Genomic DNA, 25,991 nt, shown 5'->3' with positions numbered 1-25,991 from the left:
AGTAATTTGGAATACACCCTGTATAAGTTGGAATACACCCTGGAGCTGCAGTGCTCTCAGAGTCACTCCGTCACAGTGCTGAGCAGAGCAGTGAAAGGACCTTTGTGTCTCTGCATCCACACCATGGGAGACAGAGCTCACCCACTGTCTTTGTGCTTCAGCTCTGACCGTAACACACACCGTCTGATATGACCAATCAGTCCAGTTAACACTGGAGAGAAGAAAGAGGCAGAGATAGAAGAAGAGGAGAAGGGGTTATGTGTCGTGAAGTCAGGACGGTCAGTCATATTGAAGAGGATTTGGTACCCCCCAGTGTTTTTTGGGTCTCCCTGTATCGTCCCGCTGTCAGATGTCGCACTATGCTAACTCATTACCATCGGAAAGGGGAGGATATGCTTCGCAGGGACTCAACGGTATGTGGCGAGATGGGTGGTATTGACTGACGCTGGGAAACATGCTGACTAGGAGGTGTCAGTGTGATGAAGCAACGCTTACTTCCTGAATCCTACTTCCCAAATATTCCACATTACGTAATTTGAGATGTCCCCTATCCTGTCAAAAATTACAGTTCACTATCCAGTGTGCTAAAATCCTAAATCATTCATCCATTACCCATTTACCAGCCGGTTTTGTGGTTCATTTTTGAAGAAAAGAGAACTGAAAACTAACGATTGGAAACTTCAGAAAGATTCTATCTCACGTAAAATCTTTTCAATGGAAAATAGGGCCTCATTTAAATAAACATGGCATTTGAAGGGGATTTAAGCATACAAGGTGGAACAATTGTAAACAAGGTTTGCCAGATAGGTCAATATATTTTTAGCTGACGTTTTGTCTGGTTTTACTCAGCTAATAGCCATAACAGCTTAATAGTCCTGTTCAACAACTTTAATGTTAATAAACAGGTCGAATAAGCATTGTTTCTCTTATTGTTTTATGTGCATAGTGAATCTGCAGATATTATGGTACACTTTGAACCCCTTTGTCTTCTCTTTTATGATCCTTGTATGCCGGTTTAGTCAGTTTAGGTTTATAACTAATATCTCAACAGAATCTCATGATTGATGGTGAGGCACAGAGGCACATGTCCAAATGCTTATGCTGCTATCCCTAATAATTCCAGACTTGATTAGGATGTACAGTATATTTCCTCAAATGAAAGTGTAAGGGAAATGTTAATATTTGTGCTATTTCTGTGTTCTATTCATGTGCTGTTCTAAATAACACATTTCTGTGTTCATGCAAGAGGCTGATTGTACAAATCCTCACTATTAGTAGCTGCAATTTGGCAGTACGCCCAGATCTTGTTTTGAGAATGAACAAGAAATCTCAGTTTCAAGGTCTCAGCTTAGAGAGAAAGAAGCCTCGTGAGGTATTGGTCTGTCACATGTAATGAACCAGTATTGTTCTGTCACATGGATGAAACAAAACGGTAATGATTAATTAATTATGTTAAATTATGCAAATATAACTTGTCTGTGTATAGCCGTATATAAGACAACTGCTGGGTCTGCCCAGGCAGAGCTCCTGATTGACATGTTTACTATGGTTCATTGAGTTGGTTGGAACCTCTCCAGCGCTCTGACAATAAACAATGATTCATTAAGAGTGCCCCTATGTAAGAATTTCCACGACAAAAGGTTATAGAAGAAGAGGGGGTAAAGATAATGGAAGGCTGTGTTTGGGCAATAAATATACATATTTTGGCATAATGGGGATAGGTCTATAATTGGCTAATGTTATAGAGAGGACTTAGCACCCGTCATTCCTGGATTTGAGCAACTCCCATGGGAAAACAAATGTGGGTTGGAATGACAGTTTACTAGAAAAAGGATTGAGCAACAAAAATGAAAGTGCTTCTCAGGCATAGTGGGTGCTATGAGACGTGAGATACAGCCGGAGGCTCCAAGGATGGGTCACAGCCAGATACTGTAGGTGCATCAACATCATATGTCTGTATCATCAACATATGTGAGTGCTAATATGAGCATAAAATGAGATACCACAATATAATATCACTTCATGTCATGGTATACTGCTTAGTTATTAGGTCACGTATGTCATGTACAGGTGTGGTATCTTAATTTTATCACTCTGTTGTCGCTAAGAATTTTCGGGCACTGCATTCAAATGAGCCTCGTGATTTAAATAAATTCACTGAAAACCCACAGTTTTCCTTCTCTCTCGCTCGATCAAATGCTAAAGCACCAGACAGAATAAATGTCCTACTACTGTAGATCCTACGACTGCAACATTGAAAAGTTCAAAAATGTATCCGAAATGCAGCCATACACAATAACAAACATCGTTTTATATAGCTTAATAAGACAAGATAGATATTGGTCTCCACTAGATACAAGTATATCTGAAATGCAGCTGTAAGCTACACCTAATCTATAGCCTAATGTAGCATATTAAAACGAATTTCCTGTTACAAATCATCATTTCCTGCAGCAGGATTATTTTATACCTGAGATGGAACTGGACAAATTAAGATCCTACATCCCACTGGGCACAACTTGTTGAATCAACGTTGCTTGAAGGTAATTTGTCAAGGTATTGTGACATGGAAATTTCAACCACAGGGTTATGTCATCATGGTAACCAAATTCCAACATAGACAAATATGTTGAATTTGTACCTTACTGTATCCGCTCGCTATCAGAAAAAAACCACAATAAACTGGTCAGCAGCTACTGGAGAATTGATCTACTTACAGATATTCATTTGGTCTCCCATCCAAGATTATAACCAAGTCCTGCTTATGTTTGTCATTGACTATTACCAATGTGTTATCCGTGTGAATGTTTATTGAGAGATCTCTTAATAACTAAATGGATTCCCTGTTGCTATCAGAGTCATTTCAAAGGGTAGGTTTAACAGAGCAAACAAAATGTAACCATACTTTATAAGTCATATATCATCAATATTTAGGCCTATATTGCATTTGCGAAGTCATCAACAGCTATTGTTTCAATTCAACCCAGGGTTCAACAAAAAATAGACAATAGGCTACATACACTGAGTATAACAAACATTTGGAACACCTTCCTAATATTGAGCGGTGTGTGGACTTGATTAGCATGTACAGTATATTTCCTTAGATGAACGGTTATCAAAGACGCTTGTGTCTTATCATGTTGAATGGCTGTGGAAATAGAAGATTACCTCAATGCTATTGACTTTACTTGATCTTTCTGACCTTGGCCTCTAACTCTAGTGTTTCCTCTTTGCCACAAGATGTCACGTTAGTCCACTGGAAAGCCCCCCAGTGTCTCATCCAAGACAGAATGTACCACTTTGCAGGAGAGGGGGTAAAATTGATGCAGGGTGGTTGTTTGGGCAATAAATATACACTTTGTTTTTGCATAATGTGGATAGACATGATGTACTTGTTCTATAAATAGTTTGTACTGAATATGGTTGGGTGAGGGAAAACTGGAAGAGTCTTTGACGTCATGATGAGAGGTGTGTGGATTTCACGCTACCCCCTGATTGACACAATAGTCTAGTTTGTGGATTATTGTTGCCCCTGACTTCACTGGTATTTCATTTGCAGGCAGTTTAGAAAGATTATACAGTCATTTACTATGACTTATCAGCCTTTGACAAACACATGAAAATACTGTTACAGGTCAAAACCGTTTGCTGTTTATATAAAAAGAAACCATCCTTTATTCCGCATGACCACAGTTGTGTTACTTGGAATGAGGGATTGCTATGCAAACAAAAAGTTGTTACTTTTAAGAGAGGATTTAGCTCCCGTCATCCCGGATTTGAGCAACTCCCATGGGAAAACAAATGTGGGTTGGAATGACAGTCCGTTAGAAAAATGGTTGAGCAACAGACATGAAAGTGCTTCTCAGGCATAGCGAGTGCTATGAGATGTGAGATACAGCCGGAGGCTCCAAGGTTGGGCCGCAGCCAGATACTGTAGCTGCATCAACTGTGTCATCAACATACATTACCTTCAGGAAGTATTCACACCCCTTGACGTTGTCCACATTTTGTTGTGTCACAGCCTGAATTTAAAATGGATTAAATTTGGATTTTTTTGGTCACTGGCCTAAACATAATGTCAAAGTGAAATTATGTTTTTAGATTTTTTAAAACGAATTAATACAAAATTAAAAAGCTGAAATGTCTTGAGTCAATAAGTATTCAACCACTCATTTATGGCAAGCCTAAATAACTTCAAGAGTAAAAATTTGCTTAACAAGTCACACAATGGACTCTGTACCCCACACATACAATTATCTATAAGGTCCCTCAGACGAGCAGTGAATTTCAAACACAGATTCAACCATAAAAACCAGGGAGGTTTTCCAATGCCTCGCAAAGAAGGGCACCTATTGATAGATGGTAAAAAAAAGCAACATCGAATATCCATTTGAGCATGGTGAAGTTATTAATTACATTTTGGATGGTGTATCAATACACACAGTCACTACAAAGATACAGGCGTCCATCCTAACTCAGTTGCTGGAGGGGAAGCAAAACGCTCAGGGATTTCACCATGATGCCAATCATGACTTTAAGAGTTTAATGACTGTGATAGGAGAGAACTGATAATGGGTCAACAACATTATAGTTAGATACAGTTACACTTGTACCAGTGTTGTGTTCCAGAATGTTAATTTGTTTTACAGACAGACAATCTTACAAGTTGCAAAGGTGGAACTTGCAATGATATCATTCTCAAAGGACATGGTAAGAAACTGAAACAATTTGACGGATCTGTATTGTATTTTATCACTGCTAAAGTTCTGGAGTGACTGGTTGTACATACAGCATGTAAGAGAGTGAAAGGTGAGTGTGAGTGGGGTGAGTGAGAGTAAATAGAGAGAGAGAGAGAGAGAGAGAGCGAGAGAGAGAGCTAAAGTGAGAAAAAAGAGAAAAAGAGAGAACAGAGAGAGCGAACCGAGAGAGCACATATCAATATACAGATTACAACTTTAATTCGCTAATGGTTTTATGGACAGACAAATAAAAGGAAGCCCGCGGGACTATTTATAGTCCTGCTACAGGGAACCACCCAGACTGAGGTTGAAGCTGGTTCGCTACTGTACATGTGACAATTTTCCTGAAAGTCTACCGTCTAATTAGGAAGCCACACAGCCAGTTATGACGTGGATTGTTTAGATGAGGATTCTATGTAGATTCAAAACTATTACTTCCCGTGTGTTGATGATCATAGATCGCTGCTGTGTGGTTTCCTGATTTCCCTTCCTCCATTTCCTCTCTCTCATGCTTTCTCTCACACTCCCTATACTCCCCGGGGGGAAGGCCTCTTAGTACAAAAGTGGAACTACTCTGTGTGTAGTTTGGGGAGGAGGGTAAGTGTGGGGGAGGAGAGAAAACAAGAAGTTCTGGCTCTTATCTCCGAGAGAGAGAGATTGGGGAGGAGGGTAAGTGAGGAGAGCAAACAAGAAGTTCTGGCTAATATCTCCTAGAGAGAGAGAAAGAGAGAACTTTTGTGAGTGTAATGTTAATTGTTCTATTTAACTTGCTTTGGCAATGTAAACATGTGTTTACAATAAAGCCCATTGAATTGAATTGAGAGTGAGCGAGTGAGCGTGAGAGAGAGAGAGAGAGAGAGAGAGAGAGAGAGAGAGAGAGAGAGAGAGAGAGAGAGAGAGAGAGAGAGAGAGCACACAAAATGAGGTGGAAACTGAGCACGTCCTAACCTCCTGCCAAATGTATGACCATATTAGAGACACATATTTCCCTCGGATTACACAGATCAACAAAGAATTCGAAAACAAACCCAATTTTGATAAACTCCCAAATCTACTGGGTGAAATACCACAGTGTGCCATCACAGCAGCAAGATTTGTGATCTGTTGCCACAAGAACCAACCAGGGAAAAACAAACACCATTGTAAATACAACCCATATTTATGTTCACTTATTTTCTCTTTTGAACTTTAACTATTTGAACATCGCTACAACACTGTATTATTAGACATTATATGACATTTGAAATGTGTTTATTCTTTTGGAACGTCTGTGAGTGTAATGTTTACTGTTAATTTGTATTGTTTATTTCACTTTTTTTGTTTACTAAATGTTATACATATGTTTCCCATGCCAATAAAGCCCTTGAATTGAATTGAGAGAGAGAGAGAGAGAGAGAGAGAGAGAGAGAGAGAGAGAGAGAGAGAGAGAGAGAGAGAGAGAGAGAGAGAGAGAGAGAGAGAGAGAGGGCATGTAGAGACAGCGATGACTGCTGAGATTCTTGGCTGCTAACGTGATGTATGAACCGCTATGAGGAGAGGAATTTGTTTGGGGGAAGTCAAGGCTATACTACTAACACACACTTCATGGGGCCTTGAGGGGAGAGCATTGAGGGCTCGAGGGGAGACCGGAAGTGTTGCCCAACATGAGGGAACTGTTTGAGGCAGTGCACATGGTGAAAACACATGTTTTGTATTCCCTGTGTACACACTTTCTCTATGGTATTTCACCATAAAGATTAGTTCTACAGACATTCCATTCACTATTTCACAGAGTCCCATATACCACTAGTCCTAGAGAAGTGCGTAGCTGAACACTCACAAGACTTCAGCCCCAACCTCTAAATGCAGATCCTCCAGCAAGGAGAGAGACCTTTTAGAGAGTCAATCCTGAGTGCTGGGCTGGACCTGCTGCTGTGTGTCACTGAACAAATGTTTTAATGATTTTTATCAGACTAGCCCACTTAAAGAGCAGCGGGCTGGTCGATGGTCCACACCGATGGGTAATAACATTATCCTGGGCTGGGATTGGCAGAGACAGCCAGGCAGAGCCATTCTGCCATTGATCCAGACCCTACAGGGCCACTTTGATGCTGCCCTCCATCAAATCATTCATTTGTTTATGAAATATTGATATTGGCTGCGATCTCTAAACTGGCATTTGAACCTACTAGATAGAGTTTATTAGAATGTCTAAGCAGGTTAAAATATTAAGTCTAACAAACCTGTTGCTGATTGTTCGTTAATGTCTCCTAACATTCGGGGGCTCAGCCATTCTGTGGAAACAACATGATGGACTTTGTTTCCTGTCTGCTCAATGCTGATTGTCACAGAGTGGAAGTATATAGGCATAGATTCCAATGGAAATGTCAGCCGTCACTTATTTTCTATTTCATCCGTATCTAGGGGAAATTTGGAGATGGAAGACAGGGATCAATACTCTGATTTTCAATAGTGCCACTGCTTACATCAGCTACATGTGGTCCTGTTTGAATTATGTGAATCTTCTAATTCTTTATGAAAGTGAAAATAAAAATGAAGCATTTTCAGGTTTGGAAAGGTTCAACATTTTACCCCATATTGCAAATAATCTGGTATTAAAAGTCAAACATAGTCATGCACAATATATGTTAAATAGCCTCAAATTGTAATCGCTAACTACTTTGAGACAGCTGTAGATTGTGGAGAATCACCATGCAAAACCTGTAACTCTGAGAGTCTGAGAGAAGACTGTTGATCTGTTTGTTGATAGCGCCCTCTGTCGTCAGAGTAGCACTTCTCATTCATGATGGAGAAAATCCAGAGAATCTTTTTAAACCGATGAACAAGGTAACCTTGGCTCCTTCACCACAACGCAGATTCCCTCAATAGAGCAGCCTAGCAAACAGAAGCTTTTTGTCGTTCCATAGTGGCAGTTGGAATTCACGTGCTTTCAAAGGGAAAGCTCTTTATGCAGTAGTAGAGCTCCATGGATCAATGGATGTTACCCAGGAAAGCACACAGAAGCACTAATGAAAACAAGAGGTACCATGTGCTTCAGCTGTATGGTTTTCTGCAATAACAGCTGAACTAACCACCCAACCTACAGTAGAGATAAACAGACCATGGACAGTAACAACATGGCTCCAATTCTGTTTTAAAAAACATAAACAAAAAAACACAAATTCAAATAACCTATGAATTGAGAAGTTGCAATTATTTCAATACTTGCCTTCGGAAAGTATTCAGACCTCTTGATTTTTTCCCACATTTTGTTATGTTACAGCCTTATTATAAAATGTATTAAATTGTTTGTTTTCCTCATCAATCTACACACAATACCCCACAATGACAAAACAAAAACAGTGAAATATCACATTTACATAGGTATTCAGTCCCTTTAATCAGTACTTTGTTGAAGCACCTTTGGCAGCGATTACGGCCTTGAGTCTTCTTGGGTGTGACGCTACCTGCTCGGCACACCTGTATTTGGGCAGTTTCTCCCATACTTCTCTGCAGATCCTCTTAAGCTCTGTCAGGTTGGATGGGGAGCATTGCTGCAAAGCTATTTTCAGATCTCTCCAGAGTTGTTAGATCAGGTTCAAGTCAGGGCTCTGGCTGGCCTACTCACGGACATTCAGAGACTTGTCCTTAAGCCACTTATGCGTTATCTTGGCTGTGTGCATAGGGTTCGCCCTAGTCAGAGGTCCTGAGCGCTCTGGAGCAGGTTTTCATCAAGGATCTCTGTGTACTTTGCTCTGTTCTTTGCCTTGATCCTGACTAGTCTCCCAGTCCCTGCCTCTGAAAAACATCCCCACAGCATGATGCTGCCACCACCATGCTTCACCGTAAGGATGGTGCCAGGTTTCCTCCAGACGTGTCGCTTGGAACTCAGGCCAAAGAGTCCAATCTAAGTTTCATCAGACCAGATCAAATATTATCTCATGGTCTGAGAGTCTTTAGGTGCCTTTTGGCAAACTCAAAGTGGACTGTCATCTGCCTTTTACTGAGGAGTGGCTTCCGTCTGGCCACTATACCATAAAAGCCTGATTGGTGGAAGGTTCTCCCATCTCCACAGAGGAACTCTGGAGCTCTGTCAGTGTGACCATCTGGTTCTTGGTAACCTCCCTGACCAAGGCCCTTCTCCCCCGATTGCTCAGTTTGGCCAGACGTACAGCTCTAGCAAGAGTCTTGGTGGTTCCAAACTTCTTCCATTTAAGAATGATGGAGGCCACTGTTTTCTTGGGGACCTTAAATGCTGCATAAATGTTTTGGTACCCTTCCCCAGATCTGTGCCCCGGCACAATCCTGTCCCAGAACTCTACGGACAATTCCGTGAACTCGTGGCTTGGTGTTTGCTCTGACATGCAGTGTCAACTATGGGACCTTTATATATATATATGCCTTTCAAAATCATGTCCAATCAATTGAATTCAAGTTGTAGAAACAACTCAAGGATGATCAATGGAAACAGGATGCACCTGAGCTCAATTTCGAGTCCAGTAGTAAAGTGTCTGAATACTTATGTAAAGAAGGTATTTCTAAAAAACTGTTTCCACTGTGTCATTATGGGGTATTTTGAGTAGATTGCTGAGGATTTTTAAAATTTAATCCATTTTAGAATAAGGCTGTAATAACGTAACAAAATGTGGAAAAAGTCAAGGGGTCTGAATACTTTCCGAAGGCACTGTATATATTATAGCAAGCTATGCTAGGCTGCATGAAGAGCACAATTACATCCAGGGATGCCATGTTTACCCCAACTTCCCTGAGGAAAAGTTGGTAATGGAATTAAACTTTTTTGCATTGCATTTCACCAGTAGTCTGCAGGACAGGTTTGTGGTGTGTTTGAAGAGAAGTGCTCTTTCATGGTAACTATTTAACACACCCATTGGTCTGCAGCATTTGATCTCTTTTCAACACCACCTGTTTTTCAATGGTGGTAAATGTATGATCAATGAGACCCTTCTTATGGAACTCATACCCTTGACTATGAAACTCAACCTTCAGAGAGTAGCAATGTTACCCCATAAAGCCACCCTAGTAAACAACAAGAAAGATCCTAACCCCAGTTGTCCTCACACATCCCATAGACACATTAAGAGAGGCTGCATGGAAGATAAGGGGATGATTAAAACATATATCTATTTCCTACTGCACTGTATATTACAGACTGTACTCAAGGAATTTTGACAGGCTTGATTAACGATAGCGTAGCACTGAGGCTAAAGCCCTGGCAGAACCCTATAGCTACTCCACCGACCCAGAACTGCTGGCCGCTCTCCACCTCCAACACGGCTAATGAGTGATTCCATCATGCTGATCCAAGTACTTTGGAGCTCATCTTCAGCATATTAGTGCAGCCAACGGTCATTAATAGACTATAAAACCAAAGCTGTGGACAGGAAATTCTGACTTATGTGTAAATATCAATTCAATTAGTAAGGGCCCCGGTGAGTGCAGGTGCACTAGCTTGCTTTAATGGCAATAGACATCAACGTGTATAAACAAGACAGGCAAGACACACTCATATGTACATCCAATAACAGCTGATGTCTTGCCGTTTATTGTCACGAAGCATAATGACAGATGTAGAATTTAGATTATGTTTTTATTATGACTGAATTGGTATGAATTAGAAAGATTAGTCAATTCAACATCACTTCAAATCCACGATCCATTGAGTTAAGCTATTGAACTATGAGAGAGTATTGTGTAACATCTGGTCATAAGCTATGGTAGGAGTTAGTCACTGATAATAAAATGCACATACAGTTAATTAAATACTCTGCAAACACTGGGCTATGTAACACTGCCTCAAATTAGCAATACATTCAGATTTCTATGCAGTGAATCTAATTGCCACCAAAGCTACTTGCTATACACCATGCATAGTATTACATAATAGCTAGGACAAACTGCATGGTGTATTCACAAAACCTCATCACCATTTACCATAATTCCCCACACATCCTCTTTAAGGTGGTCAATTGAGAATTTAGAATAACTCCTCAGGTTGATAACATAATGATCCCTATTTGTCTGACTTGTTGCACCTCTATCAGCGTCACTATGAGTGTACACACAGCGCCACATTCTTGTGCCTCTCCCAGTTGTGGCAGTCCTCCAGTTGGCCTAACTCTCTTTGTGGTTACTGACAGCATGCACCACGAACCCCGCCATGCCTTCATCTTTGATTCCACCTCCCTGATTTTGGTGCTCCAGCTATGGATGGTTTCCTGTTCCTCATCTGGTCTCCTGGTGAGGGCACAGAGGCCCGGCAGGGCAATTAGGCCCAGGCAGAGGAGCTCCTTCATCCTCACACAGAAGTCCTCCAGTAGGCGCCTGTTTCTCGCCTCATACCTGAGACAGATGGAGAACCAACCACTAAACTGTTGTTAATAACAATAAAAGTAATCATCCTATTTTCCATAATCACAAGTGAACAGTTCAAATTCATGCCAAGTGTTCTGAAACTAAAATACTCAACAAAGCCATGCTCCACCGGTGCATAAAGGCTCATTTAGCATGGTTAAGAACACTTTACCTGTCCACCACCTCCCCAAAGCTGTTGGTGCCCATCAGAGCATCATACAGCACATACAGGTTCATCTCCCCTCCGGTCTTGGAGAAGTGCTCCAGAAACAGTCTCTTCTTGACCTCCTGAAACTGTGGCTTGGCCTCCAGAATGTCCATGTAAATCCGGAACTGGTTCCTGATGTTCTCCTCCACTGAGAAGTAATGGGAATCCAGCCGGCCCTTCTTAATCTCACAGTCAATGTCCTCCTGCTGGGTGAACAGTACATCCAGCTTGTTCCTCACCGCAAGGAACTGCTCTTTGACATAGCAGACCTCTTTGCTCTTCACGTTGTCCAGGGCTAGACGTAGGACAGGGGCGGCTGCCTCATAGAGAGGGAAGAGCTCCCCTACTGCGCTGGCCAACACCTCCCTCCGCCCCTCACCTCAAAACTCTCCATCACAGCCCCGATGGCGTTTTTCTTCTGGGCCACCACCTTCTCCAGAGGACTTGTCATGCTCTGTAGGAGGAATCAATATGAAAGTTGAACTATGTGTCAATGCTTGTTTAGGTGTGCCGGTCTTCAGAAATCATGCTCAAAATCAGGACGGAAAAGCTGCACATTGCTCTCAAGTAAAGTGGTTGAATGCCCTATAATAACAGTTGACATTCAACCCCTTTTGGGGGCGCCATGTGTGAGTTTTCCCTCCAGAGTAACACAGATAAAATTATCAATTTCGATATCACTATTGGACATTTACAAATAAGATTGAGAACCTTGTTTACAGACCAAAACATACATTTATGGGCCACATCACAAATAAATATTAAAGGGGCAATCAGCAGTTCCTACACACATTTTTGGAATTATAAAGTAATGATATGCACGCATTGATTCCTGAAGAATATAACTTATAAATGCCTGAGTTAGTTCAACTAATTTACCGTATCAGAACCCAAAATATGAGCTGGTTTAACTCCAATGCTTGTCAACAAACTAAATATAAACAAACACTATAAAGTCTCAAAACATGGTTAAAAGTAAAAATGTTATATAATGGATGGTCAGTCCTTATGACATTCTCCCAATCTTCTTCTGGATCATCCAAATGCTCTCTAGCAAACTTCAGACGGGCCTGGACATGTACTGGCTTAAGCAGGGCGACACGTCTGGCACTGCAGGATTTGAGTCCCTGGCGGCGTAGTGTGTTACTGATGGTAGGCTTTGTTACTTTGGTCCCAGCTCTCTGCAGGTCATTCACTAGGTCCCCCCGTGTGGTTCTGGGATTTTTGCTCACCGCTCTTGTGATAATTTTGACCCCACGGGGTGAGATCTTGCGTGGAGCCCCAGATCGAGGGAGATTATCAGTGGTCTTGTAGGTCTTCCATTTCCTAATAATTGCTCCCACAGTTGATTTCTTCAAACCAAACTGCTTACCTATTGCAGATTCAGTCTTCCCAGCCTGGTGCAGGTCTACAATTTTGTTTCTGGTGTCCTTTGACAGCTCTTTGGTCTTGGCCATAGTGGAGTTTGGAGTGTGACTATTGTGGACAGGTGTCTTTTATACTGATAACAAGTTCAAACAGGTGTCATTAATACAGGTAACGAGTGGAGGACAGAGGAGCCTCTTAAAGAAGTTACAGGTCTGTGAGAGCCAGAAATCTTGCTTGTTTGTAGGTGACCAAATACTTATTTTCCACCATAATTTGCAAATAAATTCACTAAAAATCCTACAATGTGATTTTCTGGATTTTTTTCCTTCTCATTCTTTCTGCCATGGTTGAAGTGTACCTATGATGAAAATTACAGGCCTCTCTCATCTTTTTAAGTGGGAGAACTTGCACAATTGGTGGCTGACTAAATACTTTTTTTGCCCCACTGTATAACCTTTTTTCACTTTGAACATTTTGAGTAGGTTGTCTAGGTAGATCTGTAGGAAAAAAATATAGATTTTAATCATGTTTTAGTTTTAAGGCAGGAAAATGTGGAAAAAAAGTTCAAGATGGTTTAGACCAGGGGTGTCAAAGTCAAATGGACGGAGGGCCAAATAAAAATTTAGCTACAAGCCGAGGGCCGGACTGTTCGAATGTTCATTGAAAATTTTTAAATGACGCATATAGTCTAGTGAACCTAATTGAACCTACTGAAAACCTAACAAATATATTCCAATATGATCAGATAAATAAAGCAATATTTTCTTATGGCTCTGTCAGTAATCTTTAATTTTCAACAGACACAAAAGACAAATTTCCTTTATATAAAAATCCCCATAACATGAACATTAAATGAAAGAAACCGGTATTCAAGGCACCATCAGTAGCCTATATTTTCTATTTTAGCAAAAGTGGGCTAAATTTACTTCAAAGAAAAAAACAATAATAGCAATTTTCTATCATCCACTCAACTGAAATATTTTTAAAATATAATTGGATTGAAATACAATAAAATAAAGTGCAAAAATCTATTAATCAAAACAACACTTTGTTTAAGGAGAAGTAACATGCAGTGAAAACAAATATTAAACTTTAACTTTTAAACTTGAACTGAGTAAAAACTCTAAATATGTGATTGCACAGTAATGTTCACTTGTTTGAGGTTGAGGGTGATACTTGGTGGTGTCCCATCTTTTCCACAAGTTCATCAATGTTCGGGGTAAGGCTCTGAGCTGAGAAATCCTCAGAAAGTGGAGGTGTTCAGCTAAGTCGACTTCTGTGTGATGTTTTGTTCAAGTTCATCAAAGAAAACAGTTGTTCACACAATGTGCTGCCAAACATAGACAACGTTTGAGCAGCCTGGATGCGCAGCTGGGGCATTGTCTCGGGGAGGAAAACGATGCACCCACTGCCGCATTTTTGCCCTCAGTGCATCATTGCATTGGAGGTCAATCAACTCCATTTGGAGGTTTGGTGGTGAGCTTTCCACGTCAACAGCAAATGGGTTACCGAGCAGTTCCAACCTGCTTTTTGTGCTTCAAAGTCAGCAAATCGGGCCGAAAGTCAGCGGCAAGCATACCTATTTTATCAGCCAACTGTGCGCTCGGGAACGCACTGGTAGAGAGCTTCTCTCTCATGGTCTGGCAGCTGGGAAAGTGGCTCAAATTTTCTTTCCGCATCTGCGTCTCCCACAGAGTCAGTTTGGTTTTAAATGCCTTCACTGTACTGTACATATCAGAGATGACACGATCCCACCCTGCAGCTGCAAGTTCATTGCATTCAGATGACTCGTAATGTCACACAGAAAAGCCATTTCACACAGAAACATTTCGTCTGGGTTGTGTTGTGTCTTTCCCTTTGCTGTCCAAGAACAGACAAATCTCCTCACGAAGCTCGAAACATCTTTGAAGCACCTTTCCCTGGCTTAGCCATCGCACCTCTGTGTGATAAGGCAAATCACCATGCTCCGTTTCTAACTCCGTCAGAAATGCCTTGAACTGGCGGTGATTCAAACCTTTGGCTCTGATAAAGTTAACTGTGCGCGTGATGATGCTCATTACATGCTCCATTTTCAAGGCTTTACCGCACAACGCTTCCTGGTGTATGATACAATGATAAGCTGTCAGCTCACCTGTCTTTTCCTCTTGCATCTTTTCCCGTATCTTCGCCACCAGTCCGCTCCTGTGTCCACACATCGCAGGTGCTCCGTCGGTTGTCAAACCCACGAGTTTTTCCCAAGGCAGCTCCATCTCATTTACACATCTTGACACCTCTTCATACAAATCATGCCCCGTAGTTGTGCCATGCATAGGACGTAAAGCCAAAAACTCCTCTGTCACGCTTAGGCTGGAGTCCACTCCGCGGATGAAAATTGACAACTGGGCAATGTCAGAAATGTCGGTGCTCTCATCCACAGCCAAGGAATATGCAATGAAATCTTTTCCCTTTTTCACAAGCTGCTCTTTTAGATTGATGGACAACTGGTCTACTCTCTCGGCAATGGTGTTTCTGCTCAGACTCACATTTAAAAGAGTTGCCTTTTTTCTGGGCAAACTTCGTCACAAACTTTAATCATGCAGTTTTTGATTCCCCCTCCGTAAATGGCCGGGCTGATTTAGCGATCTCTTCTGCAAAATAAAACTGGCCTTGACAGCAGCCTGGCCTTGTGATTTGGCTTTTTTGAACAGAGCCTGTCGAGATTTGAGGCCTCGTTTTAATTCCTCTGCCTTTTGTAGCCTTTGTTCCATGTCCATATTCTTGTTTTTGTCCGCGTGTTTCGTTTCATAATGTCGTCTCAGATTATACTCTTTCAGTACCGCCACACTTTCTCCACACAGAAGACACACAGGTTTTCCAGCTACCTCCGTGAACAAATTACTCCCACCTTGTTTGAAACCCCCGGTTCTCAGTGTCCACCTTCCGTTTTGCCATTTTTGATGGGTATCTGAAAGTTAATTTTACTGTGATGCTGACAACTGCTGTGCCAATAAATATTGAAATGAAGCCCTACTGCTTGCGTCACCGTTGCATTGAAATGTAGTATTGGTGCGTGTAAAAGATCTGTGCCGGCTTGCTGCTCTGCGGGCCGGTTCTAATAATAAATCAAGATCATCCCAGGAAAAAATTCTCGATGTTTGATCTGACATATGTGTTTAGACTATATTGCATGCTCAAATTTTTTTGGGGGTAAATACATATTGATACCCCTGTTTTCAATACTCTAGCAGCCTCCCCTTGTGACAAAAACTACACTGATGTAAGGGGTGCGTACTGGCGGCAGAGAAGTCAGACGCAGGTGAGCAACAACTGTGTTTCCAACGGTGCAGTTTAATAATAAAAACCCACCGGTAAAACAGAACAATCAATAAATGGGTACATAACCCAAGGCACACCAGAATAAACATGCACAAGCACTTACAATAAACAATACAAGACAAGGACATGGGGGGAACAGAGGGCTAAATACACAACATGTAATTGATGGAATTGAAACCAGGTGTGTGGGAAGACAAGACAAAACAAATGGAAAATCAAAGGTGGATCGGAGATGGCTAGAAGACCGGTGACGTTGACCACCGAACGTCGCCCAAACAAGGCTGCCTCGATACCCAGAGGAACCAACCCGGCACCGACCGGCAGTGTGACCTCTGCGGCCACAGATGGTGCACGAGCTGGAACCCCCTCCGGTCTCCCTGCGCACCACCCCTCCCAGGTCCATGGGTATCGTCAGAGAGGGGGTGCGGGAGGATGGATCCACCAGACCCAGATCTGAACGTCCGCGGGTAGCCAGCAGGTTATCCAGCCGGATGGACAGGTCCGCCAGCTGGTCGAACGTGACGGTGGTGTCTCTGCAGGCCAACCTCACACAGACTGCAGCAATCCCCTGCAGTCCCCTGCCTCAGAAGGAATAGGCATTCACCCGCTGCTCTACCCTCGGGTGGGTGTCGTCGAAGACTGCCTGGAAGTCCTCAAACTGGTCATCTCCCTCTCTCCACATGGCGTTAGCCCACTCCACTTTCCTGGTGAGGCACGAGACGAGGGCGGACACGCTCTCACGGCCCGAAGGAGCCGGGTGGACGGTTGCCAGGTACAAGTCCAGCTCGCAGTTTGCAGCCGTCCCATTGTATTCCTGGGGAAGGGAGAGACGAATCCCACTGGAACCAGAAGAAGGAGGGGCGCATAGTGGAGACCCCGGCTGTGCTGGTGGAGGCACAGGGAGAACTCCCTGTCTCTCCCAGCGGTCCATTGTCTGGACAACGTGGTCCATGGCGGTGCCAAGATGGTGGAGAATTGCTGCATGCTCCCAAACGCGCTCCTCAACACCTATACCTGGGGTACCTGCTCCTGCTGACTCCATACGTTTGGTCCGGTATTCTGTAAGGGGTGCGTACTGGCGGCGGAGAAGTCAGACGCAGGAGAGCAAAAACTGTGTTTCCAACGGCACAGTTTAATAATAAAAACCCACCGGTAAAACAGAACAATCAATAAATGGGTTCATAACCCAAGGCACACCAGAATAAACATGCACAAGCACTTACAATAAACAATACAGGACAAGGACATGGGGGGAACAGAGGGCTAAATACACAACATGTAATTGATGGAATTGAAACAAGGTGTGTGGGAAGACAAGACAAAACAAATGGAAAATGAAAGGTGGATCGGAGATGGCTAGAAGACCGCTGAATGTCGCCCGAACAAGGAGAGGGACTGACTTCAGAGGAAGTCGTGACAACTGATCCTTTTTCAAATTATATTATTTATTGTATAGTATTTTTTTTTAATCAAGGGTGCCAAAAATCATGGAACTGACAGCATGTATAAAATGATAATACTATTGCCTCAATATATTTTTATGCAAAAAATCTAATACAAGTGATATTTTACATGCAATCTTTATTGATAATGCTGCATAGTACAAACATGCAACAAAGAACATAACAAAAAAATAGACTATGACATTTAGATGGAGTGTATGTTTTCAGAAAGCCCTAGAGGTAAATATATTCCCGTCTAATTAATTTTAATAATGCAGAATTATAACTATTTAACAGCCATACATCTCGGTTGTAACAATATGAGAGACAGGGACTGGTACCACAGAATAGACATTCCATTGAATATAGGGTTATGAATCACAGATATAGATCGGTGAGCATAGAAATGGCATCAGTAACACTGGAAATCTGAATAGTGGGGTAAATAGCACAGAAGAGATCAAATCAAACTGCAGTGCTTTAGAGCACAAGAACAAATGAAGTAGAGAACGTAACTTTGTGAACCGTTTCTTAAGCAAAGACACACTTAAGGGGACACGGAACATGAACCACAGCGTAAGAGGAGACATTGGTCAGTTATGAGAAGATACTGATCAAAATCAAAACTGCTATGGCAAATTAAGATATATAAAATCCCCAAAACATCTAGAAAACATCCCCATAATGTATTTTAGAGTGATTTTTCATATCTTATGCTACTTTTGGTGTATATGGCTTCAAAATATGAAAATAATACAATATAAGTGAAAAGAAAGAGGGTCACAGAGCAAAGACAATTCCCCAGAAATGTAATTATTTAGGGTGTGTTCGTAATTTGTGCGCTCTGGACATTCGTATATTTAGAGCTTTGTTAGATTCTCTGTTTGTATATTCAGAGCGTTTCGCTCTCGGAGCATTTAGAGGGCACAGTGGACGCTCTGGCCGAGGAGTAGGGTTGATCTCACAAGTCATGTACCCAGACTAACTGGCTAAAGTTGACTAGCTTGCTAGCTACTTCAAGAGACACAAATAGGAGAAAAACACACTCTGACCATTTTACTCGCCCTAGAATAGCTGGTTAGGCTGTTTTCATGTTGTTTATAGTGTTGGTGACTAACTGTGCTGCTGGCAACAATCTAATTATGTTTTTTTTGCAGACGTTTACTGACACAGGTCATATTCAACAGGTGTTGCATGTTCGTAGATGAATCAGTTATTCTACACTCTGACACACTCAGACGAGAGTGCTCTGAAATCGGAGTAGATGGCCAGAGGTGAATTTACGAACGCACCCTTAGAAAAATAATACTTAATTTCTCTGAGATACAAGAGAACACATAAGAGAGGAAGCACTTAAAGCTAATGTTTACTTTGACATGTTGTATCGCTGTGTGGTTAGTTTAGTGTTGTCACTGCACTTGGCTGGATACATTTTGAGATTAGAGTCTCTATATACCCCATTTCCATCCAACGGCACCCTAACCATAGTGGAACATAGGCACTTTGTAAAGGTAAGAAAAGCTCTCTCTATACTTCTCTCTCCCCAAAGTCCCAACCTCGATAGCCTCGTTCTTTTTCCCAGAAATCCCTCCAAAAGGGGCACTTCCATGTAAGATTTATGTGTAGGAGTGCTCATATTGGACTCAACCATTATTGTAAAATATAGAAGGCCCCAGATGCTCAGTAAGGGCCTATTTGGGTACATAGTCCCACAAGTGCCAACATGTCCCTTTCAAATGATATGACACTGGCCCTATAGTAAATAACCCTCCCCTAACTCACTCTGCCCCCCCACCAATGGCTTTCACATCATATGGTCCATCCACCAGTTGTTATACAGCCAATACTGAGAAGAAATTATCACTTGCTGCACAAATTAGCTCTCAGAGAGTTTCCACTGGGGTTTTGTAGATTCACCAAGCCTTGGAGGCTCAAAATCATTGCTACGGGATATTTTGGACACACAGAGACCCCTTTTTATTGAAACTGACCATTTGAATGCAGAGGAAAATATGCTGGTGGGAATATGAAGCAATCAAGCAAAAAGAGAGCACCATCTCCAAGTGTCCATCTCCAAATGTATCCAGTGGGACACTGAGAAGGTAATTAAGCTCCTGAAGTTTAAAATGTAACTTTAAAGCAGGTTGTTCTTCATATATTACTGAACAAATCATCAATTTAAGGGGTGGTGGATGACAAATGCCAATTTTGGGGTCCGTGCTTTGAAAGCCCAACAGGTAAGCTCACTAACTGACACGACACACTGTAGGTGCACAAGGTAAGGACTTCATTCTTGTTCAAAACTATATGTATATACATAAATAAACTATTTCTTTAAATAATTTGAAGATGTCATAATATCAATGGTGTATCATCTTAAAAACTTAAATTATACATATTTACCATGTAGTCTACACACCTACCACTTTTTTAATAAAAATTGTATTCAGCACTAGCCTTCAGTTGACTACATGGTCCTGAAACTAGATACCATGCTAATGTTTTTAAAATAAACGTTAAGTCTTTAATATCAGAAAATGAACAAAATATAGCCTAGCAGTTTAAGACTAAATTTGATACAGCCTACCCTGAATAAGCAAATATAGTTCAGGATCTGACAGTAGGCATCAAGACATGAAATGGGTATGCTTTAGAAATGTCCAGTGTTTTAAAAAGAAACACCAAAACCTTGTAGTCTTATTTCACAGTATTTCCAAAGTAGAAGTGGTGGTAAAACAATGCCAGTATTTTCCTGCGAGTCCAGACTTGAGCTGAGACCCCCAAACCAGTCGTCAACTGCCCAAAACAACAGCAGATCAATTCAAACCTTCAGGGTCGAAATAGGGCGTAAAACGTGGTCTTCATTTTTTAAACCGTAAATAACAAACTCCTAAACACCTGCCCAGAACGAATCTCAACACTACAGCACAGATATGCTATTTAAATTAAATTATGTATTTGTAAACAATGATAAATGTTCGTCAATCAAATAAAAATGAGACACTAGGTACATTTACCTAGTGTTGTCAGAATATGGAGACAGGCTTCAGCGCACGACTGGAGATGTCAGCTGCTGGCACACACTGAAATGCATCCACAGGTACACCTCAAATTGACTCAAATTATGTCAATCAGCCTATCAGAAGATTCTACAGCCTTGAAATCATTTTCTGGAATTTTCCAAGCTGTTTAAAGGCACAGTCAACTTAGTGTATGTAAACTTCTGACCCACTGGAATTGTGATACAGTGAATTATAAGTGAGATAATCTGTCTGTTAACAATTGTTGGAAAAATGACTTGTGTCACGCACAAATTAGATGTCCTAACCGACTTGCCAAAACTATAGTTTGTTAACAAGACATTTGTGGAATGGTTGAAAAACGAGTTTTAATGACTCCAACCTAAGTGTCTGTAAACTTCCGACTTCAACTGTAGCTTTTGAGCTGTCTGAATCCTCCTGACGAGTGGTTATTTTTTAAATAAACTAATTATGCTTCTCTGCATCTCTGCTAAAATATGGGTAAAATATTGAAAGGAATGTGAGTCTTAGTCAGTACATTTCGATATTGCTTGCTTTTCTAAAGTCTACCAATCTTGCCTGCAGGCATGCCAGCGAAGATGATAATTAGACAAGCTAGCTACTCTAACTTGATTGATTGCCTCAACCTATCTGGTATAGCTAAAGCCAACTTCATATAATTCTACACAGGTCTACAACAGGTCCCAGACGTGTACAATGGGATTGAGATCCGGGCTTTTCGCCATGGCAGAACACTGACATTCCTGTCTTGCAGGAAATCATGCACAGAATGAGCAGTATGGCTGGCGTCATTGTCATGCTGGAGGGTCATGTCAGGATGAGCCTGCAGGAAGGGTACCACATGAGGGAGGAGGATGTCTTCCCTGTAACACACAGTGTTGAAATTGCCTGCAATGACAACAAGTTCAGTCCGATGATGCTGTGACACACCGCCCCATACCATGACTGACCCTCCACCTCCAAATCGATCCCGCTCCAGAGTATAGGCCTCGGTGTAACGCTCATTCCTTTGACGATAAACGCGAATCCGACCATCACCCCTGGTGATACAAAACCATGACTCGTCAGTGAAGAGCACTTTTTGCCAGTTCTGTTTGGGCCAGCGACGGTGGGTTTGTGTCTGGTGAGAACCTGCCTTACAACAGGCCTACAAGCCCTCAGTCCAGCCTCTCTCAGCCTATTGCAGACAGTCTGAGCACTGATGGAGGAATTGTGAGTTCCTGGTGTACCTCGGGCAGTTGTTGTTGCTATCCTGTACCTGTCCCGCAGGTGTGATGTTTGGATGTACCGATCCTGTGCAGGTGTTGGTACACGTGGTCTTCCACTGCGAGAATGATCAGCTGTCCATCCTGTCTCTCTGTAGCACTGTCTTAGGCATCTCACAGTACGGACATTACAATGTATTGACCTGGCCACATCTGCAGTCCTCATGCCTCCTTGCAGCATGCCTAAGGCACATTCACGCAGATAAGCAGGGACCCTGGTCATCTTTATTTTGGTGTTTTTCAGAATCAATAGAAAGGCCTCTTTAGTGTTCTAAGTTTTCATAACTGTGACCTTAATTGCCTACCGTCTGTAAGCTGTTAGTGTCTTAACGACCGTTCCACAGGTGCATGCATGTTCATTAATTGTTTATGGTTCATTGAACAAGCATAGGAAACCATTTTTAACCCTTTACAATGAAGATCTGTGAAGTTATTTGGATTTTTACAAATTATCTTTGAAAGACAGGGTCCTGAAAAAGGGACGTTTCTTTTTTTGCTGACTTTATTTATCTTTAAACAGGACAAATCTGAGTGGGCGCGTGCCCCTGTGGGCATGATACCTCTGCTATTTATGATTGTGTTATTATTATAATAAACAAGGGGAAAATAAACACATCAGAACAATATTTCAGGGTAAGGTTCTTCTGTCCATGATATGCCATGCATGTTGATGTTTCTATGTCATTTTGATGTTTTCTATAAGCACTAGGGCTAGGCAATAGAAGATGGAACCTACATGCAATAGATTATTACACATGACATAGACTGTCTATACTGTATGCTGCTTTAGTGACGATATTCAATGCAAAATTGTCCAGAGATAATTTTTTTGGTCAATAAAATGTCATTTTTCAAGACTTTAAAGTGTCAAGTGTATTATTGTTACTATAACCTCTTCTCATATACAGTGTTTATAATTCAGAGACCATACAGTAAGTGATATATAGTTCCCTTTTGAGGCTGTAGAATACTGTCTAATCAACCTATCATAATCAACATCTCATATCTCACAACCTGCCTTATTTCTGCTTGTGGTCCAAAAGGAGTTACTGTAATGCCTGTCAGACTACAATGGTACAACCACTGAGTTACTCTGCATGCACATTTCCCATCTACAGTTACAATCACTCCATTCATAAGGTTTGTCAAGATAGTTCATCTTCACAATGTTGTATCAAGCTACATTTAGTCATGGTAAAGGATTCATAATTAAGAAATTTGTGCTTGTTATTTTTGTGACGAGTAGAGAGTAGAGTAGTACTTGATTGATCCCCACTTGGAAAATTGTTTTAGCACTCAGCATCATCAATAAATGACAAGGACAAGAAAAGACATGTAACAAACACATGATAAAAAAATCAGATAGACACATACAGTATGAAGGCACCTGCACCTTAGAGGCCATAAAGTTCAATTCACTACAGTGCTGTATTACAGTGCTGTGTGTGTGTGTGTGTGTGTGTGTGTGTGTGTGTGTGTGTGTCATTGTCCATGATCATGTGTCTTAGCTTGTAGCCTTTTTATGAATATATCCTGTATTGATTCTAGATTGCAGTTGATTGTAGCACTGGCTTTCTTGATGATTTTGTCAAGCTGGTTTGAGTCCTCCTTGGCCATTCCAGCACAATGACACTGTCTAAGCTTCCCTAAAAAATACAGTCTGGATTGGACTTTTTAGTACACTGTGTGAATTCTCCTTCCAGTTCAGCTTGTTGTCCACTATTACACCCACGTTCTTGTAAAAGTCAACAGTACTAAGGTCTTTACCATTAATACAAATTTGATTGGAAAATAAAATCCCCCCAAATCTACCACCTGCTATTTGGTCTTTAGTAGATTCAGGTTCAGGTAGTTAGCCTCACATCATTTCACAAAGGACTCTGTTGTTTCCCTGTGGTGAGTATTGTCTCATCTCGTGACACAGCTTACTATAGCAGTCATCAGTTCAGTGTTGTGTGTAAAGACATTTGTGTAAAGGATAAACAGGAAAGGTGACAGGACCGTCCCTTGCGGGGGCCCCCATGGTTGTATATATCCGATCCAATACTGCATGGTTCAGTCTTATGAACCGTGGTCTATTGGTCAGATCACAATCCATTTGATTATGTGTGGGTTGACATGAATGTCCTTTAGCTTTTGGGCCAGAAGTTGGGGTTGTATGGTATGGAAAGCACTGGAGAAGTCAAAGAACATTGTTGTCACCACACAGCCAGGCTTCTCCAGGTGCTCTGTGGAGGAGATCGAGCAGAACATCTTCAACACCAGTTTTAGGGTGGTATGCAAATAGCAAAGGATCCAGGTAGGCTGCCACCTCAGCTCTTAATAAGGGCATTCAAATTTGTTCAATCATAATGTAATAAAGATATAAATAGTTCATATTCTTCCAAAATCCAGGTGTTTATTTTGGTCATAATTCTATAACACCTATCCAATTGTTTCACATCAGGAGCATTTGAAATTCAGAAAAATACTTCAGTAAGTTAAATGTTATTAATGTGCAAAAGATGGACAGTATGTTTAAATGAAAAAGGAAAAACATTTGTTTTGCTTTATTGCTATTACAAACTGGACAATATTTTATGCTAAATTGAACACCTGATAGAATAACGCTGCAAGTATGGATGATGAGAAGGTACACCTGTAAGTTCAACCTGTCAGGAAACTCCTGAACATGCACAAACAGTGCCTCCTGTTGATAGGCTCAATGACATCGATTTCAGAGATGAACCAGGTATCTTATTCAGTCCTGAAACCGTTTGTTACCGGCCATGCTCAACATCTCATTTTAAGTAAGTGTTCAGTATGGAATGTCAAAAGAAGACTGTCCAGTAGCTATCCAAACTTGCCACCCTACTGCCTGCCCCTGCGTCGTCCCCTAGTTCCCCCAGGTGTCTGTGTTCTGGGGGGGGTGGCAGAGCTGTGTGGGGTTCATCTGAAGGGAGGACATTTTGCGGGCACGACGGCGTCTGGATGCTTCTCTCCAAGCCTCCCTCTGCTGTCTCTGGGTCTCTTCAGGTAGATCTGATATCAGCACCCTCTTCTGATAATACCTGAAGAGAGAATGAGTATGAACACAGGCTCCACAACACAGATACAACCTCTTCTGATAATACCTGAAGAGAGAATGAGTATGAACACAGGCTCCACAACACAGATACACACACTAGGGCTGTCATAGTAGAACCGCCCTACCTTTGCTTTTGGAGAATGTGCTTATTGTTTTCTAGGTATTATCACTGCACTGTTGGAGCAATTCGCTGCACCTACGATAACATCTGCAAATAAACTTTGATTTGATAACCCGTCATAAATACAGACCGTACACAAATTGAAGTAAGCCTAAACCTTGGTGGACAGTCATTGTTTAACATTTCAGTAAATGTATTTATTTTGTTTGGAGTGGTAACCTTCCACATGGAGATTAAAAGAACGAATGACGCTGTTTTGCTGCTTTAAGTCATTTATTTATCAGGCCTCTATAACTTGATAGAAAACATGAACATGCATGCAGCTGTTGCTCAACATTTAAAAAATACTATTATGGCTAAACAGAGTTTGGAGAGCACACCTCTGTGGTGTAGTGCAGCTCAATCTACTTTGTCTTCTTGGCAGGTGGCTGTTAGTCAGGTTCCATGTCCTCTTCATCTCCCTCAGTTCTATCTCCATCGTCTTCTCCCACTTCCACATCTGCAGCCCTTTCGTCCACTCCTTCCCCAGTGCTAACGTCACCCTCTTCTCCCTCTTGTCCTTCCAGGAGACTACCACTGGTGGCTACTGTGGAGTTGGTGGGGGGCTGGTTGACAGGGATATCTGTTTGAAGAAAAATGCAAGGTATTTTTTATGCAAGGTATATCTTCAATAAAATAAAGTTGCATACATTCTGCAATCTTCACTTTGTGTTGCTACACAGAGGGGAGTTGTTGGTATATGCTGTTGTATGTATGCTGTTGAACGTATACTGACTGTACAAAACATTAAGGATACCTACAACCATACCCTGTTGAAAGGCACTTATTTTGTCTGTCCCATTAACCCTCTGAACGGCACACATGCGACAATTGAGAAATGGATTGTGTAAGGTTTACAAATCCTTCTTTAACCTGCCTCCTCCCCTTCATCTACACTGATTGAAGTGGATTTAACAAGTGACAACAATAAGGGATCATAGCTTTCACCTGGATTCACCTGGTCAGTCTATGTAAAGAGCAGGTGTCCTTAATGATTTGTACACTCAGGGTATTTTGTGTATGCTGTTGAGAGTA

At 41.6% G+C, this 25,991-nt stretch overlaps 1 pseudogene; it reads right to left on the bottom strand.

Moving 5' to 3' along the window:
• Positions 1 to 62: 62 nt before the first annotated feature.
• Positions 63 to 11,749, bottom strand: LOC118366964 (protein rapunzel-like; annotated as a pseudogene).
• Between the last annotated feature and the right edge of the window lie 14,242 nt (positions 11,750 to 25,991).

The sequence above is a fragment of the Oncorhynchus keta genome, chromosome 34, assembly GCF_023373465.1.
Source record: "Oncorhynchus keta strain PuntledgeMale-10-30-2019 chromosome 34, Oket_V2, whole genome shotgun sequence".
In the NCBI taxonomy this organism is placed as follows: Eukaryota; Metazoa; Chordata; class Actinopteri; order Salmoniformes; family Salmonidae; genus Oncorhynchus; species Oncorhynchus keta.
Note: the sequence above shows the minus strand (reverse complement) of the source record. Positions and strands in the feature narration are given on the sequence as shown.